General features: G+C 39.2%; 1 protein-coding gene and 1 long non-coding RNA gene across 7 annotated transcripts in view; one reads left to right on the top strand and one right to left on the bottom strand.

Annotated features, from left to right (window-relative positions):
- Positions 1-27848, bottom strand: part of pdzrn3b (PDZ domain containing RING finger 3b) — a 303206-nt gene that overhangs the window by 62269 nt on the left and 213089 nt on the right. The gene's annotated exons all lie outside the window — the stretch shown is intronic.
- Positions 11-26671, top strand: LOC125460534 (uncharacterized). The gene is made up of 3 exons (XR_007249273.2): positions 11-157; positions 18293-18401; positions 26015-26671. It is a non-coding gene; the product is annotated as an uncharacterized LOC125460534 (long non-coding RNA).

Here is a 27848-nt window from a genome sequence, read left to right as displayed (position 1 = left end):
GACTCGAGTTGCCCTTGAGAAGCTGTCTTAAACCATTGCAGTCCATTTGCTGCAGGTCCACCCATGGTACCAATTGGATTTAACTTAGCGACAGCGAAGGAATGGAGATACATTTCCAAGTCTGGACAGTGGCTTGGAGAAAATAATGCCTGACATGGTGAGTTGATCCAAAACTTTGCTTTTATTTCAGATTTTCAGCATTCACAGTGGTCTGCTTTCATGATTCTGTTGAATCTGCATTGTAACCATTTTTTTGGTCAATATATTTTTCCTAAGGTACCATTTCTAAGTCAGAATACAGTACAAGGGACACAATCTGACCAAAATTTTGTCCTAAAAGCACATCCCTCCCACACCTTTGGTTCTCGCCCCTTGAAATAAAGGCCAACATGGTGTTCCCCATTGCGATTATTTTCTCTCCCTGGGCAGTGACTTTTACTGAATATTTAAAGCCTCCGCTCCCTCCTAGTAACTAGAGAGCTGGAATATAGACACCTATGAATATGTCATTGGCAAACTGAGTTATATTAATGCTTTCCTAATTTTAGTTTGACTCAGAAAAAAGAAAGAACTTCCGATGCTGGAAATCAGAAACAAACAGAGGTGTTTCGAAGAACATCAGATCCAGTGACCCTTCTTCAGAATTTTAATTTTAATTTGACTTAATCTTGGAGCAGAAATCTACACCTTGTGTAAATCTACCATAACAGAGCATCAATCATCTTTACACCTGCACTGCTATTATTGCAGTGCTGGGTGTGAAAACATGATTTTTTTTTAAGAAAAATTCATATTTGGTATGAAAACAGGTAAAATGAAAATTAAAACATTAAATAATTTGTACATATATGACAAGTATAATAACAGAAGAGAAGTAAGCTTATTTAGAACTCCGTATATGTTGAAGGAAGGTATTCCCGAAGGAAAATTTATTTAAATTTCTCTCTCTCTCTCTCGCTCTCTCTTTCATCATCATCATTTTTGGGGAAGCATAACATCAACACACTTTGAAAGTATTTAACTCTGGTGTATTAAAGTCACTGCATTGCCAGGGAACTGCCTTTTCAACAAAATGTGTCCTCGCATATCCAAAGAATATATTATAGAACACAGAACAGTACAGTGTAGGAACATACCCATCAGCTCCCCATTTCTGAGACGACCATAATGCCATTCTGAACAAGTCTCATCTGCCTAATTATTGAAGAATTCATCATTAGAAATAAGCCGAGATATTTCTGTGTACTCTTAGGCAGATCATTTGCCTTCTTGAATCGCATACTTGACTGAAAATTAACAACATTACTGTAGGTCAAATAGAACTAAACAGAGACCAGATTCATCTTTGAAGTTGAATACTCAAGCATTGAATTGTACTGTGCTTTAAGTTTCAACCTAGTCATTTGCAGAAAAATAAAGAGAAATGAAAATACTTCGTAAATAAAATGTGTGACCCCACAGTCAATGAAGCTCATCATGTAACCATTTGGACTGACAGGCTGCACCAAGAAATTACACCTGTGAGTACATATTGTTTTATTAAACTCCTGACATTTGGTTTTGATGGGCTTTGTGCCTGTGCATTCTCCTGCTTCAAGGAATAATAATGAGGTCTGAATAAGCCAACAAGAGTTCATTTATGCAGTCAGAAAATTTCACAATTTTAGGTGATGTATCAAGGGACGCTTTTCACATGGTGTCTATTATACTGCTCACTTCCGAACATACCCCATTTAATTAAAGATCTCACTAGCACCACAGTGGTGGTAAACAATATTTCCTCAAGTAATCCCTTTGCTATTTCCAGAGAGACAGTCAGATACACTCAGCTGGAGGCAATGCTATATGGAGTTCCTTAACTAGATATGTACACAGTGCCAGCACAACTAATATCATTATTTTTCCAATAGTCCATCCTTCTGTTTTTCTAAAAGGCATTCAGTTTCAGACAAAAATGGCAAACGTTTGTACATTTAAATCCAGATAATTATTTCAAACTTTTAAGTTATAACTTGTTCATTCAGCAAAGTTTTTTTTACTCCAGTGGAGAAATAATACAGCTTCATTAGCATTGCACCACCATATAGTTTATTACAATTCTGTTGGGTCATTGTAAGTTGTTTCAACTGTTAGCCAGCAAGGCAACATTTCCAAATAGTGAGCAAAGAAGTAATTAGTTTTAGCTCACTGAGAAACAGAAGCACCTCTGACCAAGAGTGAGTGGGAGAGAGAGAATCATTCATGGAGTATGTAGCTTGAGGAGTAGCACTCTGCAAGTGCAGGACAAGGCAAGGCTTCCATGAAAGATCGCAGCCAATTAATGGAACAATATAAAAGGGGGAAAAAAATTGTTTCAAGTCAAAGTAACATTTTGCTGTAATGATTGACAATTCATTCCCTTATTTTTAAGTAACATGTCAACTATATCAACATTAAATCTTTCAGCACCAACAAACAGATAAACACAAGAAAATAGCTTAATTTAATGAGGAGGCGATATATTCGTAGGTAACAACAGTGAGTGTAACAAGCTTGCCGTTATAGTGGAGTAAAAGGATGCAACTTGTGCATGCAGAGTTATACACAAGAAGTAGATGCCAGAGATGCTGCACTCCTTCAGACTCCATGCTACACTGACATCAAAACAATACAAATTTTAAACACCTGCATTCCTCTGTAAAGGTGACAGAAAATTGAAACACAGAAAACAAAGCAAATGACAACTCTGGAGCACAAAGGCTGACGTTTCGGGCCTAGACCCTTCATGAGGGGTCTAGGCCTGAAACGTCAGCTTTTGTGCTCCTGAGATGCTGCTTGGCCTGGTGTGTTCATCCAGCTCCAACTTTGTTATCTTGGATTCTCCAGCGTCTGCAGTTCCCATTATCTCTCTCTCAAATGACAACCCTCACTTTTGAGAGCGAGACTTCCAGATCTGGGCTATTGGTAACAGTTTGGCTAAGCCTGAGATCCTCTTCAACTAAACTCGGATCTAGGTTAGAACAAATCTGTTCAAAATATTTGTACATCTTGTGGGTAGCAATCAGCAAGGTGAAGAGCAATTGTTGTTCTTTCACAACTGTTCACGAAATACAGGATAAAATTGTAATTTTTAATTTACTTGGGGTTTTGCAACATATACCTTTTCTATTTGGGCACTTGTCTGCATCACTATCTGCCTATTGCAAGATACTATTTTAATAAATTTTAGCAGTCACCAACTAGCTGTTAATGTGCATAATCCTAGAGTCCAAATTCCTCACACTTCTGCATTAAACCTATGCAGAGACTTAAAGGAACAACATAAGGGAGACGCAACAATGTCGTAAATGCAGTCAAAATGCTTTTTTGAAGATGAACTTGCTAAATTGAAGGATAGAAGGCAACTATGTCATAAACAGTTTGTGACAGATACGCAAAAAAATCAAAAATGTTACCATCATCTGAAAGATGCAGCTAGTTTGATAACTTTTTTTATCAAGCTCAGAAAAAGTGACTAGATTTTGATTCAGTGCCGTTGGAACTGATGTGTAAAATAATGCAATAACTTATAAAAAGGTCAGCAGGAAATTCAATCTACTTGTTTTCAGTAATGATGCAGGTTTGCATCAGGGCTGGGAGATTTGCAGCACCAAATAGTTTCACGGGTTCTGAGCAACTTTCCTCCAGAACTCTATAATGCATATGAAGAGCTGCTTGCATACTAAGAAATCTTTACCATGCACAATTTTTAAATGAATGAGGATTACACAAAATGCAACGCAATTTGAGTCTCTATGAATCACTTCTATGCATGTCCAAGCGATTGAGAAAACACAAGCTGCAAGAGTGTTATTAGCACAGTTGAAAAAAATCTTGGTTAAAGACATTGGTTTTAAAGGAGGGTTTAGATGTGGAAAGGAAACAAGAGCCAGAAAGGTATAAGGAAGGAATTCCAGTGTTTAGGGCCTAGGTAGCTCAAGGCATGTTAACAACACAAGTATGGATGAAGACCAATATTGGCGCTGTAGTGGATTGTGAAGGTCGCTACCTAAAATTACAAAGGGATCTTGATTAACTGGGCCAACGGACCAATGAGTGGTAGGTGGAGTTTAATTTGGATAAATGTGAACTTTTGTATTTTGGTAAAACAAACAAGGGCAGGACTTATACAATTAATGGTCAGGTCCTGGATAGTGTCATTGTTCAGTGAGGCTGAGGGTTTCATGTCCGTAATTTTTTTAAAGATGCATTACAGGTAGACAGATGGCTAAGAAGGCATTTAGCACTCTTGTCTTCATTGCTCAGACCATTCAGTACAGGAGTGGTGATGCCATGTTGAGGACAGTGGTGAGATCACTTTTGGAGTACTGTGTTCAGTTCTGATCACCCTGTTACAGGAAGGATATTATTAAATTGAAGAAGGTTCAGAAAAGACTTACAAGGATATGGCTGCGACTGGAGGGCTTGAGTTATGAGGAGACACTGGATAGGTTGTGACATTTTTCACTGGAGTGTAGGAAGTTGAGGGGTGACGTTATAGAGGTTTATAAAATCATGAGGGACGTAGATAAGGTGAACAGCAAACCCATTTTCCCTTGGGTAGAGGAGTTCAAAACAAGGCAGTATATTTTTAAGGTGAGAGGAGAAAGGTTTAAAAGGGACCGGAGGGACAACTGTTTCACACCGAGTGTGGTTCGGTGTATGGAATGAACAACCGGAGGAAGTGTGGACACAAGTACAATTACAATGTTTAAAAGACAGCTGGATAAGTTCATGAATTGGAAAGGTTTAGAGGGATATGAGCCAAGGGCAGGCCCCTGAGACTAGCTTGGGAAACATGGTCAGTGTGTACTGGTTGGCCCGAAGGTCTGTTCCATTGTTGTATGACTCTATGACTACATGACCTCAGGATTATATTTCATTTCAACCTAATTCATGTTCTCTGTAGCTACTGGAGACTTTCTTGAAATAAAACACATCCATTAAAAAGTTTTAGATATAGTAAGTTTCATTTGATACATCTGAATTCATTCAACTTATCCAATCACTTATAAAAAGATACGTTTTATTCAAGTACTTAATCCTTGAAAAGACTCACATTTGTATTCGTAGCTCTACATCAGAAATTTTATAATCACTTGGAACTGTTAACCAAACTGGGAGCTGCTCTGTGATATATAGCTTGTTTAATCAGTGAGGATCCTTTCGGATCCAGCAACTCAAAACCAGGTATCCACGAAGTGCTGTGGACCACCGGCAATAGCAATATTGCACTCCAGCACAATCTGCAACCTCATAGCTCAGCCTATATCCCATTCAACCATTGCCATCAAGTCAGAGGATCAACTGCGGTTCAAAGAAGAGTATAACAGAGCACACCACGTAAAGCAACAGGCATCCTTGAAAATGAAGTGTCAATGTGATGAAGCTGGAACTACTTGTGTGCCAAAGAAGATAAGAAGCAAGTTATTGACAGGGCTAAACAATTCATCAAAAAATCCCCAGAAAACTGTGCAATTCTGCCACATTCAGTGATGGTGGAAAATTAAACAACTCACTGGAAGAGGAGGTTCCACAAATGCTCCCATTCTAAATGATGGGAAATCCCAAACCATCAGTGCAAAAGTTAAGGCTGAAACATCTGCAACAATCTTCAACCAGAAGTGCTAAGTGGATAATCCAGCTTGAAGTTCTCCAATGTCCCCAGCATCATGGACATCAGTCTTCAACCAACTCAATTCACTCCATGATAAATAAAGAGATCCTTGAAGGTACTGGATTCTTCAAAGGCTATGAGCCCTGACAACATTCCAGAAACAGTTGTGAAGGCTTGTGTACCAGAACTTGCTGGACACCTTGCCAAGCTTTTTCAGAATAGTTACTGCACTGGCCTAACCATCAATGTGGAAAATTGCCCAGTTATGGCCTGTACACAAAAAAGCAAGATAATTGCCACCCAGTCAACTTCCGTCCCGTCAGACTACTTTCACTCATCGGTGAAGTGATGGAAGGGTTCATCAACACTGCTAGCAAGTTACTCAACAATAAACAGGTCACTAATGCTCAGTTTGGGTTCTGTCACGGCCGTACAGCACCTGATCTCATTACAACCTTGGTTCAAACATTGATAGGTAGTTGAATTGTGAGGTGAGAGTGACTGTCCTCGGTGTCAAGGTCGCATTTGACTCAGTGCGGCATCCAGGAGCCCTGACAAAACTGGAATCTATGGGAATGGGGGGGAACTCTGGAGGCATTAGAGTCACACTTGGCGCATTGGTTGACGGCTGTGGTTGTTGGAGGTCAGTCAACTCAGCTCCAGGACATCTCTGCAAGAGTTCCTCAGGGTAGTTTCCTAGGCCCAACCACCTTCAGCTGCTTCACCAATGACCTTCCCTCCATCATAATGTCCAAAGTGGGGATGTTTGCGGATGACTGCACAATTTTCACCACCGTTCGTGACTCCTCTGATTCTGAAGCTGTCTGAGTCCAAACGAAGCAAGAACAAGATACTATCCAGGTTTGAGCTGACAAGCAACATTTGTGCCACATGCTACAACATGGAGACAGGCAACTAATTCACATCGGCCTCCTTATGCCTGTATTCACAACAGAGGAAAATTAAACATTCAATGGTCTCAAAATTGCCGCCAGTGAGACAGACACCAAATTTATGGCTTAAACAAATAACTAACAATTTATTACTAACACAGTTACTTTAACAGAGCAAAGTTAAATAACAAGATGATCTAACTAAATATCTACAATTTAAACCCATTTATCTTTGATTGTAGCTCCCAATTACAGAAGAACAGACAGATGTAGTTAAGGGATAAATGAAAAGAAATAAAAAAAATGCAGCTGGCCAGTTTACTTAAGCAGTTTCCATGGTTCGTGGTATCATGGAGACATGGGATTGTATCTTGTTTGATTTCTGAAGACACTACTCAATGCAAAATGCTTCCAGTAGGCTCCAAGGAATATTTATTGAATTTTCATAACTGAGATTCTATTCTTTGAGCTTTCAATGAGTTGACAATCAAAGCACAGCTTTGGCAGCCACAATACCTCTGACAGAAAAAAAAACTTTTCAAACTTTGATACTTTTTTCTGTTCTTTTCAACAGCCTCTTTGTTAGACTGGTTGGCGTCAGCTTTCCTGCAATGGCCTGTTAACACATGCCAACAGCTGAGCATGGTCCATCTTCAGAGCTGAAACATCTACAATGTTCTTTGAACAACAGTCATCCTGTAATCGACCTCCCAGGCCGGATCTCATTAATAAACATCAGTTCGTTTGTTCTTTATTTAGGAATCACAGGTCAAAGGTCAACTTCAACTCTCAGCTCACAACTCCAAATCAAAACTGATTTAAAAAAAGGAAAAGCAATGAGTTTTAGCACATACAAGTGTCAGGCAATGGCTTGCTCCAATAAGACAGAGTCAAACTATTATACTTAACATTCAAAAACATGGCCATCTCGAAAACCCTACGGTCAGCATCCCTAGGCTAACACTAACCAGAAAGTGAACTGGATTAACCACGAGCTACTGTGGCTACATCGGTCAATGAGAGACAATTAGGCGTGGCACAGTGGCAAAGTGGTTAGCACTGTGAGACAGCTGTGGAACCCAGGTTCGATTCCAGCTTCGGGCAACTGTCTGTGTGGAGATTGCATATTCTCACCATATCTGCGCGGGTTCTCTCCAAGTGCTCGGGTTTCCTCCTATAGTCCAAAGATGTGCAGATTAGGTGAACTTGCCAATCTAAATTGCCCATAATGTTCAGGGATGTGCAGGCTAGGTAGGTTAGCCATGGCAAATGTCGGGCTATGGGGACAGGGTAGTGGGCTAGGTCTAGTTGGGATGCTGGTGCAGACTTGATGGGCTGAATGGCTTCTTTCTGCACAGTAGGGATCCAATGAAGTAACTCACAATCTGTCCACCATCTCTGCGGCACATGTCAGGAGTGTGATGGAACACTCTCAATTGTCTGGATGAGTGCAGATCCAACAATACAATGCTCAAGATCAAAAACAAAATTGCTGGAGAAACACAGCAGGTCTGGTAGAAAGTGGAGAGAAAGCACTGGTAGCCTGTTGGGGTCAGTGACTTTGCTTCACAACACTTGACACCATCCAACAGAAAGCAATCTGCTTGACTGGCAGCATATCCGCAAGCATTGACTTGGTGCAAGACGAAAATGTAACATGAGTAGTTTATACCATCCACAAGATACACCACAGAAATGTATCAAGATCCCTTCGATAGCACATTCCAAATCCACAACCACTACAATTTAAAAACTATGGATTTCGGACACATAAGAGCACCACCACCTGTTATATTCCTTCCAAGCCACTCTCTATCCTGACTTGGAAATATACCACTGTCTCTTCAGTGACACTGGGTCCAAATCCTGGAACTCTCTTCCTAATAGCATTGTGGGTCAATCTACACCAAGTGGATTGTGGCAGTTCAAGTAGGCAGGTTGCCACCATCTCCTCAAGGGCAATAGGGATGGGCAATAGCTGTTGGCCGAGCGAGCGATGCCCACATCCTGTCAGCCAATGTAAGAGTTAAAACTGCAGTTCTTTTTCCTATTTTGGGAGTAGGAGATTTAAAAGCCTTGCAAGCTCAACAATTCCACAGGCCTTATTCACTTTGTACATAGATTAATGTTACATCTTACCAATCCAACAGGGCACTTCTCTAAAAGCAATTCCTGGGCTTATCTTAAAAACTATCTTTATGCCTTTTCTTAAAAAAGTCTGAAGCCCATGAATTGTGTTTTTTGGACAGTTCACTTATGAAAATTGGATCTATTTGAAGGCAGCTGCTCTTTTACATGTGCAAATGTCTCTGTGAATGATGGATGCGAACTAACACCGACTTTGGCTCCCCCTTGGTAAAAATAGTGGGTGCTTGTTGCAGGAATGGGAAGTACAGATATGTTTCAGATAACATGCAAAGCTCTTCCATTCCTGTGAAAAATGTGGCCTATAGGTCTGTTGGCTATGTGCTCAGAGAGCTAAAAATTCTCTGGAATAGAGAGCATAGAAATAATATTTGACACTCCTGCATCTCTTAAGTCTAAAGTGTCAAAAACACATACTTAGGCAGAACATACAGCACAGTCCAGGTTCTTCTCTTCCCCTCTTCTGATATTTGCTTAATCACAACAATCAACATATCCTTCAATATTTTGCTCTCTCAAGTACTTTGTCTTAAAGGTCTCTAAGGTATTCGCGTCAACCACCCTATGCAGTAAATGATTCCGCATGCCTATTGCTGAATGTGAAATATGTTCAGGTAAACTTAATTTGTATAACTTCATTTTAAATAATGGAGGTGACATAAGGCATTCTGTAAGTAGTAGCATTATTGACCCAGATGAAGTTTACACTCGTAACAGCAAAATTGAAATTCAGAAAAATGGACTCAATGCATATCAAACACCTCAGAAATTTCTTTTCAGAATCTTTCCTAATTCAGCAACAACTTTTGCACACTTTGCATAGTTTTACTTCAGCTTTCAAATGCCTAACACAATAATAAGTTAAGGGTAAAACATAATGAATGTAGTCAACCTTCCTTGAATTAGTAAATACAATCGAAAAAGGCCTGTTTGTTCGGTTCTTGGTTTTATTTATCAAATTTTAAAAATAAAACATATGTCCTAGCTTCGGAGGCATTTTTGCCTTGAGAGAACTATACAAATCCTTGAGAAACCAAGCAAAAATTGTTAGTTCCAATACACCATTGCTTTCTCAATTTTTAGAAGTAATTTACAATCTAACTAACAACTTCAATAACTCCCAATGTGCCAGTAGTGCCCTATATATAAAACCAAGAGGACTGTGCAGAAGGTGAAAATGCACAAAGCTTTTCTTCAAATTTCGTTGCAAGGAATTCCAGTGAAGAAAGACCAGGCTATGCACTAACTCTATCCGATACACAAGTTAATTCTCCCTTTAGCTGTCTGAATTACTCGGTCAAAAAAGCAATAGGGCTTTCTGCATGCCTAGTAATAAGCTGTCAATATATATACACTCCTTCCTTTAGGTTTCTCAGATTTCATGTGTACATGTTATGCAATTAGTCAACCAACTTCTTCAGCTTGGAGAAGAACAGACAAATTTCTAGCCCACAACTTTCCATTATATGTGATTGAAAAGCAATTTTAAGGAATAGGGCTAACAGCTGACCAGACGTAAAACTCATTCTGGCTGAAGTGTTGGCAGTTTTTGGGAATGACATTCAATGTATAGAAATACAGTTTCATTCCACAGGAAAGAACAAGTTGAACAGATCCCATCAAATGCTTTTCATCTTGTGAAATTCAAACTGTGTCTGCGCATTGACTCATAATAATTCAACGTTTATCAAACAAAAATTTTCAAACAAAATGTTGAAGTGAGTTTGATTAAAAGATATCTGTGAACTATTGAAAATCAGAAATTTGAATCTTCATTCTTATACCCGGTACATTATTCTATAATCTTACTTGAAATCTTCTTTTAGTTAGAAGAATTCCTTACTATTTTCAAATATAATACTTATTACAAAATACTGTAGGCAAGGTTAAGAATGGAAGCAATCTTAAGTTTCTGTGGAAGTTAGATAGATAAAGGCTGTTCTGAGTTACATTACAAGGATGCAAGAACTGATCAAAAGTCATACTTGATGAAAAACGTGCTCATACCACCATGTGAAGTCCTTTTTAAAGTTAATTCATTATGGTTGACTTTTGCTTTTCAAAAATGTATGCTAATTTGCCAGACATAGTTAATCTAATTTTGACAAAGATTAGGATTGAGAACTTTAACGATTCCTTGACTCCCTTTAAATCAAAAATGCAATTAATTGTATTTGAACAGTCATAATAACTGTCCATAAGTAATCTCGTCCAGAGTATGAATATTAGACAGAAAATAAATGGAAACTACTTCAAAAGAAAACTACACAATGAATGGCAATTACATTTTCTGTACATCAGTTGAAAAATCCTCTTTGCCATTACAATTCCCATTTATTCTCTTAACTTTGTCTGTTCGAAAATGAAAGGCATGACATTCTTTGAAAGAATGACATACTGACAAAGATCAAATGATGTTACCCTACAGCTACAGTTTTGTCTTTGTCTCTGAACAGCTAATTGTTCCTTTTAATTTTTAAAATATGTTTAGACACCAAAGGCACCCTCTGTGACTGTCAAAAAGGAAGAATATAGAAGTTAGTATAATTTTTGTCAGTGAGTTCATTCAGATTTGAGGCACCATCTTTGAAACCAGAATACGTAAGGAAAATGCGTGCACTTGAAGAAAAACATCTAAAAAGGCAAGAGGAACAAACAGAGAAAAGAACCTGCTCAGGGAAGGCTCCTTCTTGTTGTAAATAGCTATTGAAATTCCCTTATTGAAAAACGAGGGAGGTAGAAAGATGGAAACCATGGGCCAGTTAGCTTCACACCTATTATAGGGAAAGTATTACAGGTTATTATTAAAGATGTTAAAACAGGTCAATTGGACAAGTTCAAGGTAATCAGGCAGGGCCAAAATGGTTTTGTCAAAGTAAATTCATGTTTAAACATAATAAAATGTGAGGCTGGATGAACACAGCAGGCCAAGCAGCATCTCAGGAGCACAAAAGCTGACGTTTCGGGCCTAGACCCTTCATCAGATGAAGGGTCTAGGCCCGAAACGTCAGCTTTTGTGCTCCTGAGATGCTGCTTGGCCTGCTGTGTTCATCCAGCCTCACATTTTATTATCTTGGAATCTCCAGCATCTGCAGTTCCCATTATCTCATGTTTAAACAATTGATTTGAGTTCTTCTAAGATGTAACTAGTGCAGTAGATCATGGGAAAACCAGTGGATATATTGTACTTAGATTTATTCAACACATTTGTAGAGCTGCCATAAAAAGGTTATTGTGGAAAATAAAAGCTCAAACTATTGGGAAGTAGCAAGTAAGAATAAATGGATCTTTTCAAACTGGCAGGATATCACAAGTGGTATGCCAGAGGGTTAGTGCTGAGGCCTCAGCTATTTACAAACTATCTAAATGATTTGAGTCATAGAGTCATACAGCACTGAAACAGATCCCTTGGTCTAACTCATCCATGCCCACCAGATATCCTAACCTTAACTAGTCCCATTTGCCTGTGCTGGTACATAGTTAGGTGAATAGCCAAGGTCTCTTTCCCAGGCTAGGGGAGTCCCAACTAGCTTGTGCCTAGAAAAGGAACTTCCAGGTGGTGGTACAACTTGGCCCTTCAAGCCTGCTCTACCATAAAATCAGATCAGCACTGATCTTATCGTAAGTTACACTCTGCAGTCCTGCACAGCCATTTGCCTGTCTTGGGACATAGTAAAGGTGAATAGCCCAGGTCTTTCTCCTAGGTTAGGGGAGTTCCAACTTGAGGACACAGATTTAATGTGAGAGGGAAAGATTTAAAAGGGGCCTGAGCAACATTTTTCACAGAGGATGGTGCGCATGCATATGGATGGAGCTGCTAGAGGAAATGATAGAGGCATGTCCAATAATGAAAGATTGAAGGTACAGCTGCTAAATTTGCTGAAGACACAAAGAGAGGTATGAAAGTGAGTTGTGAAAAGGATATAAGAAGCCTACGGTCGGATATAGTGAAGTAAAAGGCAAAATCGCAATAGTCCTGCCAGATCATAGTGCTGCTCCTCATTGAAAATGGCTAGTGAGGGGAAAAAGTTGAGAAGGGGAGTCTTCCATGGAAACCTTGGCTGGTTCAGGAACATTGATATATGGAAAGGTTAAGTGAGTGGGCAAAGATTCTGAAAAGAGGGAAATGGCTCATTTTGACAGAAAGGATAAGCAACAGCATATTATCTAAAAGGTGAGAGGTCACAGAGCTCTGAGATGCACAGAGACACGAGTGTCCTAGTTCATGAATCGCACAAGGTTAGCATACAGGCACAGCATGTAATCAGAAAAGCTAACAGAATGTAGCACTTTATTGTGAGGACAACTGAATGCAAGAGTAGGGAGGCTGTGCTTCATCATACAGGGTATTAGTGAGACTGCATCTGGGAAACTGTGTACAGTACTCATCACCTTTCTAGTCTCATACTTATGAAAGGATGTTAATCTGTTGAAAGCAGTTCAGAGAAGGTTTACAAGGCTAATACCTGGAATGAGTGGACTGCAATATAAGAAAAGGCTGGAAAGGCTCATCCTGCATCTTTCAGAAATTAGAAGGGTCAGAGGTAACTTTATTGAAACACCTAAGATCTAGAGGCAACTTGACTGTGTAGATGGCAAAAGGGTGTTTCCTTTTGTGGGAGAATCTAGATCTAGAGGAATTCCCTTCCTCAAAAGATAGTAGATATACCATCTTTAAAACAAAATTAAGGCAGAGGTAGGCAGATTCTTGATTATCAAGGATATGAAAGATTATCAGGACAATGCAGGAATGCAGAGTGGAGCTTATGATCTTATCATGTGGTGGCGCAGGCTTGAAGGGCCAAGTTGTACCACCACCTGCAAGTTCCTCTCCAAGCCACAACTATCCTGATTTGAAAATATCATAATACCTTCACTGTCACTGGGCCAAAATCCTGGAACTCAGCTGATAAAGGCAACGTAGGGGTCCCTACGCCCAAGGACTGCAGTGTCTCAAAGCAGTGCCTCACCACTATTTTCTCTCTGTCAACTGGGAACAGCCAATAATTTCTGGCCCAGGCAATGACAGCCACATCTCATGAACAAATTAAAAATAACTGAACCAAATAGGGTGTTTTTGGGGTGTTCAGTTTTATAGTGTCATGAATGAGAAATCTGGACGTGCAAGCTATCTTTTCCGAAGGAGGATCTGAAATGCTGACTCTGCCTTCTCTCCATAGATACTGACAGACCTGCTGAATTTCTCCAGCAATTTCGGGTTTTGTTTCAGATTTCCAGCATCCACAATTCTTTGTTCCTTGTTGAGCTATTTTTCATACACATCTGCAATTTGCATTTGTCCACAATTATTCCCACTTGATTGTCTGTCTTACAGGAAGTCACCATTTCTTGGCATCATCAGTGGTTGGGGTGAGAAAAGAAACAATCACTTAGGAAGTATCTGTTAATTACATTAGTGATGGTCATGTATAAAGCAGATTTCCTTCACTTCCAGTGATAATGGGAACTGCAGATGCTGGAGAATCCAAAATAATGAAATGTGAGGCTGGATGAACACAGCAGGCCCAGTATTCGTAAGTTACACTCTGCAGTCCTGCACAGCCATTTGCCTGTCTTGGGACATAGTAAAGGTGAATAGCCCAGGTCTTTCTCCTAGGTTAGGGGAGTTCCAACTTGAGGACACAGATTTAATGTGAGAGGGAAAGATTTAAAAGGGGCCTGAGCAACATTTTTCACAGAGGATGGTGCGCATGCATATGGATGGAGCTGCTAGAGGAAATGATAGAGGCATGTCCAATAATGAAAGATTGAAGGTACAGCTGCTAAATTTGCTGAAGACACAAAGAGAGGTATGAAAGTGAGTTGTGAAAAGGATATAAGAAGCCTACGGTCGGATATAGTGAAGTAAAAGGCAAAATCGCAATAGTCCTGCCAGATCATAGTGCTGCTCCTCATTGAAAATGGCTAGTGAGGGGAAAAAGTTGAGAAGGGGAGTCTTCCATGGAAACCTTGGCTGGTTCAGGAACATTGATATATGGAAAGGTTAAGTGAGTGGGCAAAGATTCTGAAAAGAGGGAAATGGCTCATTTTGACAGAAAGGATAAGCAACAGCATATTATCTAAAAGGTGAGAGGTCACAGAGCTCTGAGATGCACAGAGACACGAGTGTCCTAGTTCATGAATCGCACAAGGTTAGCATACAGGCACAGCATGTAATCAGAAAAGCTAACAGAATGTAGCACTTTATTGTGAGGACAACTGAATGCAAGAGTAGGGAGGCTGTGCTTCATCATACAGGGTATTAGTGAGACTGCATCTGGGAAACTGTGTACAGTACTCATCACCTTTCTAGTCTCATACTTATGAAAGGATGTTAATCTGTTGAAAGCAGTTCAGAGAAGGTTTACAAGGCTAATACCTGGAATGAGTGGACTGCAATATTAGAAAAGGCTGGAAAGGCTCATCCTGCATCTTTCAGAAATTAGAAGGGTCAGAGGTAACTTTATTGAAACACCTAAGATCTAGAGGCAACTTGACTGTGTAGATGGCAAAAGGGTGTTTCCTTTTGTGGGAGAATCTAGATCTAGAGGAATTCCCTTCCTCAAAAGATAGTAGATATACCATCTTTAAAACAAAATTAAGGCAGAGGTAGGCAGATTCTTGATTATCAAGGATATGAAAGATTATCAGGACAATGCAAGAATGCAGAGTGGAGCTTATGATCTTATCATGTGGTGGCGCAGGCTTGAAGGGCCAAGTTGTACCACCACCTGCAAGTTCCTCTCCAAGCCACAACTATCCTGATTTGAAAATATCATAATACCTTCACTGTCACTGGGCCAAAATCCTGGAACTCAGCTGATAAAGGCAACGTAGGGGTCCCTACGCCCAAGGACTGCAGTGTCTCAAAGCAGTGCCTCACCACTATTTTCTCTCTGTCAACTGGGAACAGCCAATAATTTCTGGCCCAGGCAATGACAGCCACATCTCATGAACAAATTAAAAATAACTGAACCAAATAGGGTGTTTTTGGGGTGTTCAGTTTTATAGTGTCATGAATGAGAAATCTGGACGTGCAAGCTATCTTTTCCGAAGGAGGATCTGAAATGCTGACTCTGCCTTCTCTCCATAGATACTGACAGACCTGCTGAATTTCTCCAGCAATTTCGGGTTTTGTTTCAGATTTCCAGCATCCACAATTCTTTGTTCCTTGTTGAGCTATTTTTCATACACATCTGCAATTTGCATTTGTCCACAATTATTCCCACTTGATTGTCTGTCTTACAGGAAGTCACCATTTCTTGGCATCATCAGTGGTTGGGGTGAGAAAAGAAACAATCACTTAGGAAGTATCTGTTAATTACATTAGTGATGGTCATGTATAAAGCAGATTTCCTTCACTTCCAGTGATAATGGGAACTGCAGATGCTGGAGAATCCAAAATAATGAAATGTGAGGCTGGATGAACACAGCAGGCCCAGCAGCATCTCAGGAGCACAAAAGCTGACGTTTCGGGCCTTGAAGGCCCAAAACGTCAGCTTTTGTGCTCTTGAGATGCTGCTGGGCCTGCTGTGTTCATCCAGCCTCACATTTCATTATCTTACTTCACTTCCACACTGCCAATTTTAAACTCTGTACCTCAGTCTCTGACACTATCCTTTACTACGCTCATCCAATCTGTTCTAATCAGAGGTGCACTTCAGATTAAATCCTATTCATCACCAAAACTCCCTGCTTCTCCTCCGCACATGTTTCAGTCCCACTGGTGACAAAAGTCTTTAGTTACCTTCACCTCTTTTGACGCACCCCTCACGAACATCATCTAAAATACTGTCATTTCTGTCCTTTTCTGCACCCAGTCTCACTTATCCATCATCGCTGCCCTTTGAAATGTAACTGACCTGCTTTTCTCACTTGAACTTAAAATCCAAGTCTCTTCTGATAAATTAGTAAATTTCACCTAAGTCTATTTTGGTAATCTCCTACAACCTTATGTACACCAATACACTTTGATCTGTCAAGTTCATCCATTTGTTTGTCTCCCTGTTCTCCCCAGCAAACCACTGGTGCTATGATTGTGACCTATCTTCGCCCTACTTTCTGGGAATCTTCATTCCTCAGGTTTCATTAGTCATTCATTGGTCGCATTCCTGCTGAAATCTGAAAGTTTAAAGCTCAAGTTCTGTTCCAAGACTTCATCATAATTTAGGCTGCACAATATCTCGAGTATTTTTTTGTTGGATATGCTGTCTTTCGGGGGCGCATCAAACCAATGCTGTTTGTCCTGCATGTGGGCATATTGCAGACCCCAAAATGAAGAGTTTTACTGTTGCTGCTTTATTATCTTACCAAATGAAATGAATGGGGTTTTCTGTGTGTACATGTAGCTGCAACTGCCCACAGAACAGCATTTCAAAACTGATTCATCAGGGCACTGCTTCAAATTCCAAACAAGGTCAGACAGGAGAGCGCAAATCGAAATTGTACTGGCGAAAATTAGTGGCAGAATTAAATAGCTGGTGGGAAGGCAGCGAGGAAGACAATCCACTTTGAACGCAAAGGGAAGCCAATTCTTAAGATGAAATTTACTAAACAATTGTATGCTGCTGAACACAATTCAATGCACTATTTGGGATTAAACAAGTGACAAGAAGGGATTATAGGTAAGCAGATCCCAAAAAGTTCCAAACTGGCCATGATGAAGAAAGGTCATCAATTTTTCAGCAGTCTTCCACAGGGAACATAAGTAGTTTGGAAAGTTGCAGGCTGAGGGGCACAGATTGGACATGGAAGATGGGACACTGCAGGTGAGGAATAAAAATCAGAGCAAGAAGGCTTAAATGGTACAGACTGAGGGGCATATATATTGACACTTTAAGTGATAAGGCAGAAGTCAAGTCTATGTGATTACGAACCTGATTCTAATAGTGGATCAGGTTGGAAGAGCTCTGCTAAGGAAGGCATCAACAGGCATCTAAGAGGCATCAAAATTGGTACGAAAGTCACCATTACTTCGGACACAGAAGCAGGAAAAAGGCCTGTCTCCACTATTTAACACAGATGGGGCCCATGCATCACCTCCCGTCACTTCTTGGCCATTATGTCATGGACTGCCAGTCCCTTAGGACTTGCTCAGGAATCATGCCAACTTCTTGGTTCAGTTTGAGACTCCTGTTGTCAGGATTAAATTCCATTTATTGATTTAGAGGTGCCAAGGCATGACCCTTAAGATTATTAAGTGCCACATAAATGGAAATTTTTTTTGCTTCCTTTCTCACCAACACAGCCCTCCTCTTAATCTCTCACTTTTCCAATCATCATGCTCTCTAAAGCTTCTGTGAAGTGCCCTGACTTATATAACGTGGAATGTACTAATCAAGTGGTAGCCGGGTATGACTTATGTTAGACAAGGCAACACTGACAATTTGAAAACGAAAAAAAATCACAGCGGGTCAGACATGATCCATGCAAAGAGAACAAGCGAATGAGAGTCAGCTTGATTCGAAACATTAGCTTGCTCTCTTCTTCACAGATGCTGTATGATCCACTGTGATTTTCCGCAATTTTTGTTTTCAGTACTGATTCCAGCATCTGCAGTAATTTGTACCAACAATGACAACTTGTTGCTTATGGAGTTTTCTTCAATTTTCATTTTCAGTGAGTTTAACACTGAAGAAACAACACCAAAGTACAGCCGTTCAAACTGGACAAATGGCAGATAAAGGCTTAATAACAAATTAAGAAGATGTTAAAATGAATATTCACAGGTAATTCCAACAGGTTGCATTGACAAAACTGCTTGGACATGAAACTATTTTTAAGTTAGTCAATGTTTATAGAAACTATTACAGTCAAAGTCTGAATAAATTATGTATTGACTACAAAGCTTTACTACAAATCAATAGGTGACAACTGAGCCTTCAAAAAAATTCAAAAATCTGAATGGTCAGCACAGTACTCATTTAAGCTGTTATTCAAAATAAACCATTTTAAAGATTTCAGATGCCAAACTATGACAATAAAGTGCATGAGTCTTGAATTATTAAACGCTTAAAAAGAACAATGAAACTGGAGTTTGAAAGGAATTCTCAGTTTATATCTTCAAATTATACTTCAAAGATATTCAGCTTATATATAAAATGGAATAATGTCTGAAGAATTTATCACCTTTCAATGAAACATTACATAATTGTTTCATGTTTGAATCTTCATCCTTTAATTGAATATTTACCACAAGTGTAATTGAGCTTCCTGGTCTCCCTTCGTTCATCAGATAAGCAATGCATTGCTACCGGTTTTAAATATTTTTTGTCCAGAATATATTTTTCATGACAATGAAATAAATTTCACTGTGTGGTGTTCTCCTGATGGCAATCTGTTTAATTAAACTGACTTCTTCATAAAGCTGCTTTAATTACAAAAAGATTTAATGCACCTTATGTATAATCCAAATTGTAAGCAGTGAAGAAGGACATATGCAAATAACATCAAAAGGTCATGCAGAAGTTGCAAGTTAAATAGGCTTTTTCAAACTATTTAATGCGTAATTGAGGTTGTTGCATGGCTGAGTTGATCAGTATTTAGGTTCATCGGTCGACTCAATGTGAACATGCATGAGGAAATCTGACAATGTGAATTGACCAATTGGATAGCTTTTTTTTCCTGGTGTCACCAAATGGAACACTATGAGAAAGCAAGAGGATCCATAAGGGGCTGGTGGGGTTGGAAGGATAATAATGAGAAATTGAGCACATTTGTCAGCATTACATCAATGTTTGGGCAATTCTAGCCAATCATTTTCTGAAACAATGGTAGAGGTTCAGAAGAGCCTTTACCAAATTTCTACCTTGTTAAATATACCCCATAAAACATATCAGATTTAACAGTTAATCTAAATGAAGATAAAATAAGTTCTGATTGACTAAACTGGAAATATTAGTTACCACTATGACGTGCGATACATTTCCACATGTATTTCTGAATATACCCACAGCATTGCACCAGTAAAATGCTTTCCCTGAACATTCTGCAGCTTCAACGTCTTCATCAATTTCAAAATGAAACTGTGTGTCTAGTCTCACCTCAAATTCTCCTGTGTATAGGAGAATGTTGCTCCACTCTGCAGCATTCCTTATTAAGTTTTGCCTAACAAGTTTTCAGGAGGTCCATTTGGGATCAGCATCATTGAGCACTTGAACTCTGCATTTTCCAACAGTCTGCACAAATGCTCATTGAAATCACATGTTGTTTCAAATTGGCACAGCTGTACTTCTAATTTGCCCGGTTTCATTCACCAAACGGATTTCAGCAAAGATAGCAGTGGTATTACAAATGAAAAATAAAAATCAGGGCACACATTACTTGCAAAACAAATTAATTGAGGAGGGAATGCAACTGGAAGGACTATTACACAGGACACGAGCATTGAAAGTTGACGGGGCAATAAAACAGCAAACTAATTACTTGGGTAAATTTCCAGTGGGATGGAAATGAGAAGTAGAGAGGTTACACGAAACTTGTATGGAATCATTGAGAAACTACATGTGGAAAACGTAAAGTTGATACCATAACTGCAAGATTACACAGATCAGGATAGGATAAACAAGCTGACTTCCTTTTTGCTTGAGGCTGAGGGGTGACTTAATGCTGACATAAAGTACAGCTGGGAGGATTTTTTATGGCAAGTGACATCCACTCGATGTTTTATTCATTAAATTAATAGCAAAATCTGGCAGGCTTTTTGGGACATGCCATCCTCAAATGCTACTCTGTACTCTTTACAAACAATTCTGAACACGCAGGGTAGAACGATAAACATTCATACGAATCACTACATCTGCTTAAGACACTGTCTTGTTTCAATCACAGTGATGTTGCCCATTAAATCTCCCCTGTCCACTGTGACACAGGCAAGGGCAGTAGGTGAATCAGAATAGTATCACCGTCAGATTCCCTTCAAGTTACATAGCACACATTCTCGGAAATATATTGCTATCTGTCACTGTTATTTATATATTGCTATTTGTTGTAACTGCTTAATTGACAGCAGTTTGGGAGTTATGTTCCCTAAAACTGCCATGAGTACAGTTTCAAAAGAAGTTGGAAATTCCAGTTAACAGATGAAGGGATGACACAAGATTTCACTCTAAGACTTTAAATGTAACAAAAGATTAAAGATGCCATCGAACAAACACGATCTTCATTTGCAATTTATGCTTTAAACCACAAAATTGAACACTTCCATTGTGATGCAACCAAAAACACACTTCACAAATATGATTTACAGTTATCCTTTAGATAGGCGTACATTTTTCCTGGAACCAACTCAAAATTATTCTTAACTCTTGAGGGCTTACTTCAGTTCTAATGCATCTTCAGCACAGGAATTCTTTATTTCAACCTCCATGAGTGAAGAATCACGTTGGATTGATTCTAGGAAAATGGCGACCCAGCCTAAAGGACAACCATTATTTGTGACTTTTGTAGTGAGATTCTTTTCTTCTCTGGACATTCTTCCATGAGCGCAAGCTGGTTACATCTTCAAGCCTTGTCTCAGGCCTCTTAAATTAGGTTTTTGCAAACTAGGCTTGAGCTCCTACTCTCATTCTGTATGTTCAACTATAGCTACCCTCCTGCCTTTTGCTGCTTGCCTGTTGATAGATGTTGGTAAACTAACTTTATCTGAGAATTTTCAGGGATATCTTGGGCATTTCCCCTCTCAAAGCTCAGGTCTACGGACCACTTAGAACTTGTATCCAGGCCGAAATAATGACGCGTCTTACATATTGGAAATAAAATGATGGTCTAAAGTGCAATAGTGCATAACATCCTCAACACTTGAATGGGACCTGGCAGACTCAGTCTTATCCATGATTAGCTCACAAGCTGATGTGACTATCTACAAGTGTAAACACTTTTCACCCTCTTCAATGTCAAACATTATGAGCCTCATTATTCTCTAACAATAAATAATTTAGGCTTTCTGTCAGGTCGACTTCAAAGCAGGTCACATGATACTATTCATTTTATCTTAAAGACATTTCACAAAAATAATCTTTTACACCCCATAATTATATACCAGAGCCTTTTCATCACACAAACTGCAGCAGTTCAAGGTCACTTATAATTGCTTTCAAAAGCAACAAGGGATGGGCACTAAATGCCAAGCCTGCCAGCAATGCTCCCATTCCAAAAATAGTTTATTGAAATGCTTGAGAATGCAGAGGCTAATTGGAAGAAAAAATGAATGAGAAGAATGCAACTGGGTGGGGGGAGGGGGGTGCGGGAAGAGAAGAAAAAATTGAAAAGTGAGAGAGAAAACAAATAGCAAGTGACATCAGAAAAGGAAGGGGAAAATTGGCAGAAAGGGGAGAGAGACACAGAGAGACAGAAATGAATGAAAGAGCAGAAATGAACAGTAAAAAGAATGCAAAAAAAGAAAGAAGTGAAGGAGGTGGTAATTATGTAGTCCAGGAATTCTGAGAATCAGAAAAACTGATAAAACTGACTTTATTCTCTGTAGCCCACTTACATGGCTGCGAAACATTGCTGAAAGGATGGGCACTACTCTGTTATGGAACATTTTTGGCCATTTGAAGATTTCAGTTTCTGTAATGTTTATGTGATCAAAAGAATCAATGAGTCAATAAATGGATTTTGTCAGCATAGGATCAAAAAAATTCTCCATAAAGGAACCTTCTGAAAATAGGCATGTCACTATGAAATCGTTCACTCAATACTCAAGTGCAGCCAACATGCATCCTCTTAAAAATTATGAACAGCTACATTCAGGCCCACAAATGGAATATTAAGGAAATGCCTGTTGCTAAGATGGGGTTAATGTGGTGATCGTTTTTTCAGGACAGAGTATTTCAGGCACAAATTGATTTTCAACATATTTGGAATTGCTTTCCTAGGAGTGAGACAAGGCCTGAAAATTAACTGGGTAAGTGTTTGCTGTTATGCTTTTATAGATAAGATTGCGCATAGTAGTATTTTTATTCTACTATTTTGCCACCCAGATTTCAATGGAAGTATTTATGAAATTTAAACCAACCTAATACCTCAGTTTAGGGTGAAATATGTCTCTCTAAAGTCTGTTTGGAAGAAGAGTCATACCAGCCTCAAAACATTAACTCTATTTCTCTCCACAGATGTTATCAGACCTGCTGAGTTTCTCCAGCATTCCCTGATTTAAATATTTCAGTTTACTATTCTTTGGCATTTAATTCAAAAATACAATGGCTGTTGGGAAATTTGCCAGCCTTCCTGGGATATGTGTGTGAGAACCGATATCTATTTAGGATTCTGCAATGTATTTAGGAATATTGTACATTGGGTGCATTGGGCAGCATTCAAAACACCACTAAATAAAACCAGTGAGGAAGTCTGACTCTAAATCAATCTAGAAATTTTTATTTAAACCACTGGCATTGTTGTGAGGAGGGCAAAGGAAAGAGCATTAATAAAACCTATTAGACAAAAATATTTTTAAACCATGGTGCTCCAAATAAATCTGAAAGTCTATTTTCCTTCAACGTTTAAAACCCAGGTGGGATCAATACTCAGAGATCAAGGTGACCGAGAGATGAAGGGTGAGCTATAGATTTATTAAACATTTGGAGAATGGTTCCAAATTGAGTTCTGTAGAACAACTGCATAGGTGGCTGCTCACTCTTATGGACAACAACACACAAAGCACCAACATCAGCAGTGAAATATTTTAATTCTTGCAGGCTCTTCTTTCAACTATTTATAATATGCTCAATGTATTAATGTATTCCTGTGCTGCTCTTGGATATCACGAAACAGATTGCATTGCCAGCAACATTATACATTTCCAATATGCAATCTAGCAATTCCTGGATGATAACCATGCTGTTCCTACTAATACTGTAAATTTGGCAGGAACTTGGACAAGCATTTATCAACAATGTGATAATACTTTAGCAAAATTGCACGGGTAAGATTCTGACAAAGGGCGGAGTTTGACAATTAAGTGCACAGCAAACAATGTTTTGTTTTTAAGAATCCTCAATTTAATATTCCTCTAATAGGACAGTTAGATTTCATTCACTGTTTTGTCAAATAGTGCTCCAGCCAAGCGTGGAAATTGCTCACAATGTCTCCTGCTTTTGTATCACTTACAAATAAGCAGCACTATAGATAATCATGGTGAGAATTGTGAACAAACTATGTCTTAGTCATGCTATATAATCTCAATTATTTGGTATTCTCTGGATTACAATTACGTCAATACCGCAAAATTATTTCAAGTGTATTACGGTCCATCACGAATTTATATAATTGCCATACCGTAAGGTAAAGTAAAATCTTGTGACATGTGTCTGTTTTAGAAATCTCAACTCCTAATTTTCTTTAAAATAGAACGAAAATGGAACCTAAGTTTGCGTTCACAGTTTCAGAGATTGTTGTCTCTCCTGTTCCTTGCAAAACAAGCTTGCATGGATTAAGGTGATGATGTGACACGTCCTGACCATCCTCACATAAAACTAATAAATTAAGTCTTAATAAAAGATCTTAAGGAAGAAGACATTTAAATACAATTATTCAATGTTATACATGGATCAAACATTTGTTTTTGCCTTTGATATACTATTTTTGCCATTTTCAGAGTAGTTATTTTCATTTTTTTGGAAGAGAGTGTTTGGCAATTGCTTGTGGAATCTTCCAAGCTGGAGCAATTTTGATCCAATGTATGTGAAATGGGAAGCAATTGAATAGAAAAAGGGACACTTAAAAAAAATAATAAAACCGACAAATACTGCAGTCACTTGAATTTATGAAGCATGATCATGCTTCATAGACCTTTTCATCGAGCAAAAATAAACTTCAAGAATAAACTTCCAGACCCCAATTGCTCCTCTGATATGATAGATATCCATTAGGATTGTAATCAATGTGGTTAATACTGGAGTTAACCTCCTGTCAATCTATCTTCTCTTGAACATGGTGACTAACACTAGTCAACAGATCTAGGGCTCTAACAGCTCACTGAGTAGCTACTTTTCATTGGTAAACCAAGCCAGCAAGCGTCTCAGGGTCATTCCACCATCATAACAGAAAACAATGTGAAGCTCATTAATATGAGCAAACAATATAAGAACTGAGGTAGGCCATTCAGCCCCTCGAACCTGTTCACTATTCAATAAGATTTTGACTGTTCTGTTTATGATTTGAATTTCACATTCCTGTTTACCTCTGATTCGTTTGTCTTAGAGGAATAAATCTACCTTTGCCTTGAAAAAATTCAGTGATGCTGCTTTCACTGTCTTCAGTGGCAGATAGCTCCAAAGTACTACCTTCTGCGATAAAGTATTTCTCCTTATCTCAGTCCTGAAAAGATGACCCACATACTTTAAACTATGCCTGCTAGTTTACCCACAAGAAGAAACATCCTTTTACATCCATGTTGTCAAGACCATTTCTGTTGTCATCCCTCACTATTCTAAACTCCACTGAAAGCCAGTCCAGCCCACAGAACCTTCCTTCATAAGACAACCTGCTCATTCCAGCCTTCAATCTAGTAAAAAGGTTCTGGTCAAGCTATAATCCTCCTCAATTAGTAACTAGTTGACAAGTTGTGAAAAACTCAACTTGCTGTTGAGCAAACGCATGAAAGATGCAGCACAGTGCTCAACACCAACATCAACCTCGCAGACCTCTGGCCCAAACCTGCCTCAAATCTCACCAAAGGTCAGATTGCTCAGGTCCCTGTAAGATTCTACTTGAGTATTCTGAAATGTCTCCTCAATGTTTGCTGCTGCCTTTCTCTTGACCTAGCCTAGTATGCCAGTTCACTTCAGAGTGCTCAGCTTTCATGTCTACACAGTTACCTTTATTGAGGTTTATTTATTTTGGACCCAATCTCCAAACTGGATGTGCAGTTTAATAATCTGATCACTGCCACTTAGGTGTGCTCGAATTTGAAGTTATTGGTTAATCATGCATCATCACTCAATACCTCGCTTTAATACAACTTTATCTCTGGTCAGTTTCAAAATGTACTGTTCTAAGAAAGTATTTTGAAGGTATTCCATGAACTAGGCGACAACGATCAAGCTGATTTTCCAGATTATATATGGAATAAAACTACCCATGATTACTGCCATTCTTCTACAATATTTCTTCAGTACATTGAGCACATTGTGCTTGCTGTTAGATGGCCTGTAGACCACTCCCACAAGTAACATTTATCCCTCACTATTTCTTATCTCCACCCAAACTGATTTTACAATCTGATCTCCTGAACCAATGTACCAATGTCATTGCTAACTGTCCTTGACTAGTTGTGTTACCCATCCACCTTTACCTACCTTCCGATCTTCTTGAATGTCATATTTTCAATCCTGGTCTGTAGACCCTCTGTTACAGATTATAGTGAAGACAACACACTCTTTCCCTCAATGGCAACAAAAGAAACAAGCTGGTCATCGATTTCAGGAAGCTGAGCGAAGGACACCGACAATCTGTTCTGGTCCATCCACTTTGGTGCTAAAGTCAAGAAAGAATGCTATTGCCTCTACTTCCTCAAAAGGCTAACGAAATTTGACAAGTGCACAATGACTCTTATCAATTTTCATAAATGCACTGTGGAAAGCATCTTAACTGGATGCATCACAGCTTGATATGGCAACTGCTTTGCCTAAGACCGCAGGAAACTACGGAGTTGTGAATGCAGCCAAGCCCATCACAAAAACAATCCTTCTTTCCACTGACTCCATCTGTACTTCCTGCTGCCTTTGCAAAGCAGCCAGCATTACCAAAGGCCCATTCTCACCCTTCATCATGTCGAAGATACAAAAGTTTCAAAATGCCTACCAACAGATTCAAGAGCAGCTTCTTCCCACTATTGTCAGATTTATGAATGGGCCTTTCATTTATCAGAATTCATCTTGCTTTGCACCTTCTCTATAGCGAGAATACTATATTTTCCATGGTATTCTATTATCTTGATGTGCTTATGCAAGGTATGATTTGTCTTGAAAGCACGTATAACAATACTTTCCACTGTATATCCGACGATACTAAATCATTTTTGTAATGGCTATTAAATCATATATATTTACGTTAAAGTGCATGATCAATTTCTATACTTTGTCTGTATGCTAAATATATTAAAACATACAGCCTTTAGTTTTGTTTTTTGGTATTGTCTTCACAACTTGGCTAGATTGTTGAAACAATCTTTGGGGTTTTTTTCTGTCATCCCCTGCCCCCCTACCCCACACAACACAGTGAATTAGCTTAAACCCATCTTTAAATCTCCAGCCATGTGGTTTCCAAAACACTGGTTTCAGCGTAGGCAGATGTAGACTGTCCCAATGCTTAAGCCCCCACCTTCCCCTGTACTAGTGAACTGGAACCCACCTTACCCGGACTAGCCTTTAAACCATGCATTCAGTTTAATTTTATGTACAGTGTGTCAATGTTCACATGGCTCAGAATATAATTCTGTGATTACAACCTTCGAGGTCCTACTTTTTGAATTAGTGACGAGCTCCTTGTATGCCATTAGTAGAACTTCCTCCCTTGCTCTTTCTTTTCCAGGAACTTTATTTTAGTAAAATAAATAATAATAAACAGGCATGTTAGTGAATGAACAGACGAGATAAACTTTTCCCACACTGGACATTCATAATTAAGTGTGTTAAGGTCTGGCACACCACAAAGTCAGATGAGAAACAGAAAAAATTAGCCCTGTCCAGTAACCTGCCTTAGGCTGTGCTCCTTGTAATTGGGTAAAGTATGACACTATTTGCATCAGCTGTCAGTGCAGTACCAGCAGCACTGAACTCTGGGCAGTTTTTTTTGAAGGTTGATAGCCACTGATTACTGAGTTGAGACTACCCAGCTTATTTTATACAACTGCCATATAATCAGTTCCAATCCATTTCGTCAGGCTGGGATCTATTTCAATGCAAGCCCTTGAGGTGGCACTCACTCAAAGTAAATTCTCTGTCCCCAGCAATGCCTACCTATCTTGTCGGAACCTACATGTACCATGTACCAAGGCAATTGGATCCTCCCCCTCCCAGGGCATGTTCTTCTGCAGCCCCTAGCAGATATCAGGAACCTCGTCTCCAGGCAGCCAACACAACCATCTGGACTCTCTCTTTGCTGCTAACAGCAGTGCCAATCCCCTGACTTTACTGACCCTTACAATCCCCTTTGCTTCCCTTTAACAGCTTCCT

This window comes from Stegostoma tigrinum, chromosome 11 (assembly GCF_030684315.1).
Source record: "Stegostoma tigrinum isolate sSteTig4 chromosome 11, sSteTig4.hap1, whole genome shotgun sequence".
Classification (NCBI taxonomy): Eukaryota; Metazoa; Chordata; class Chondrichthyes; order Orectolobiformes; family Stegostomatidae; genus Stegostoma; species Stegostoma tigrinum.
The sequence above is the reverse complement of the archived record's forward strand: the minus strand, read 5'-3'. Positions and strand labels throughout refer to the sequence as shown.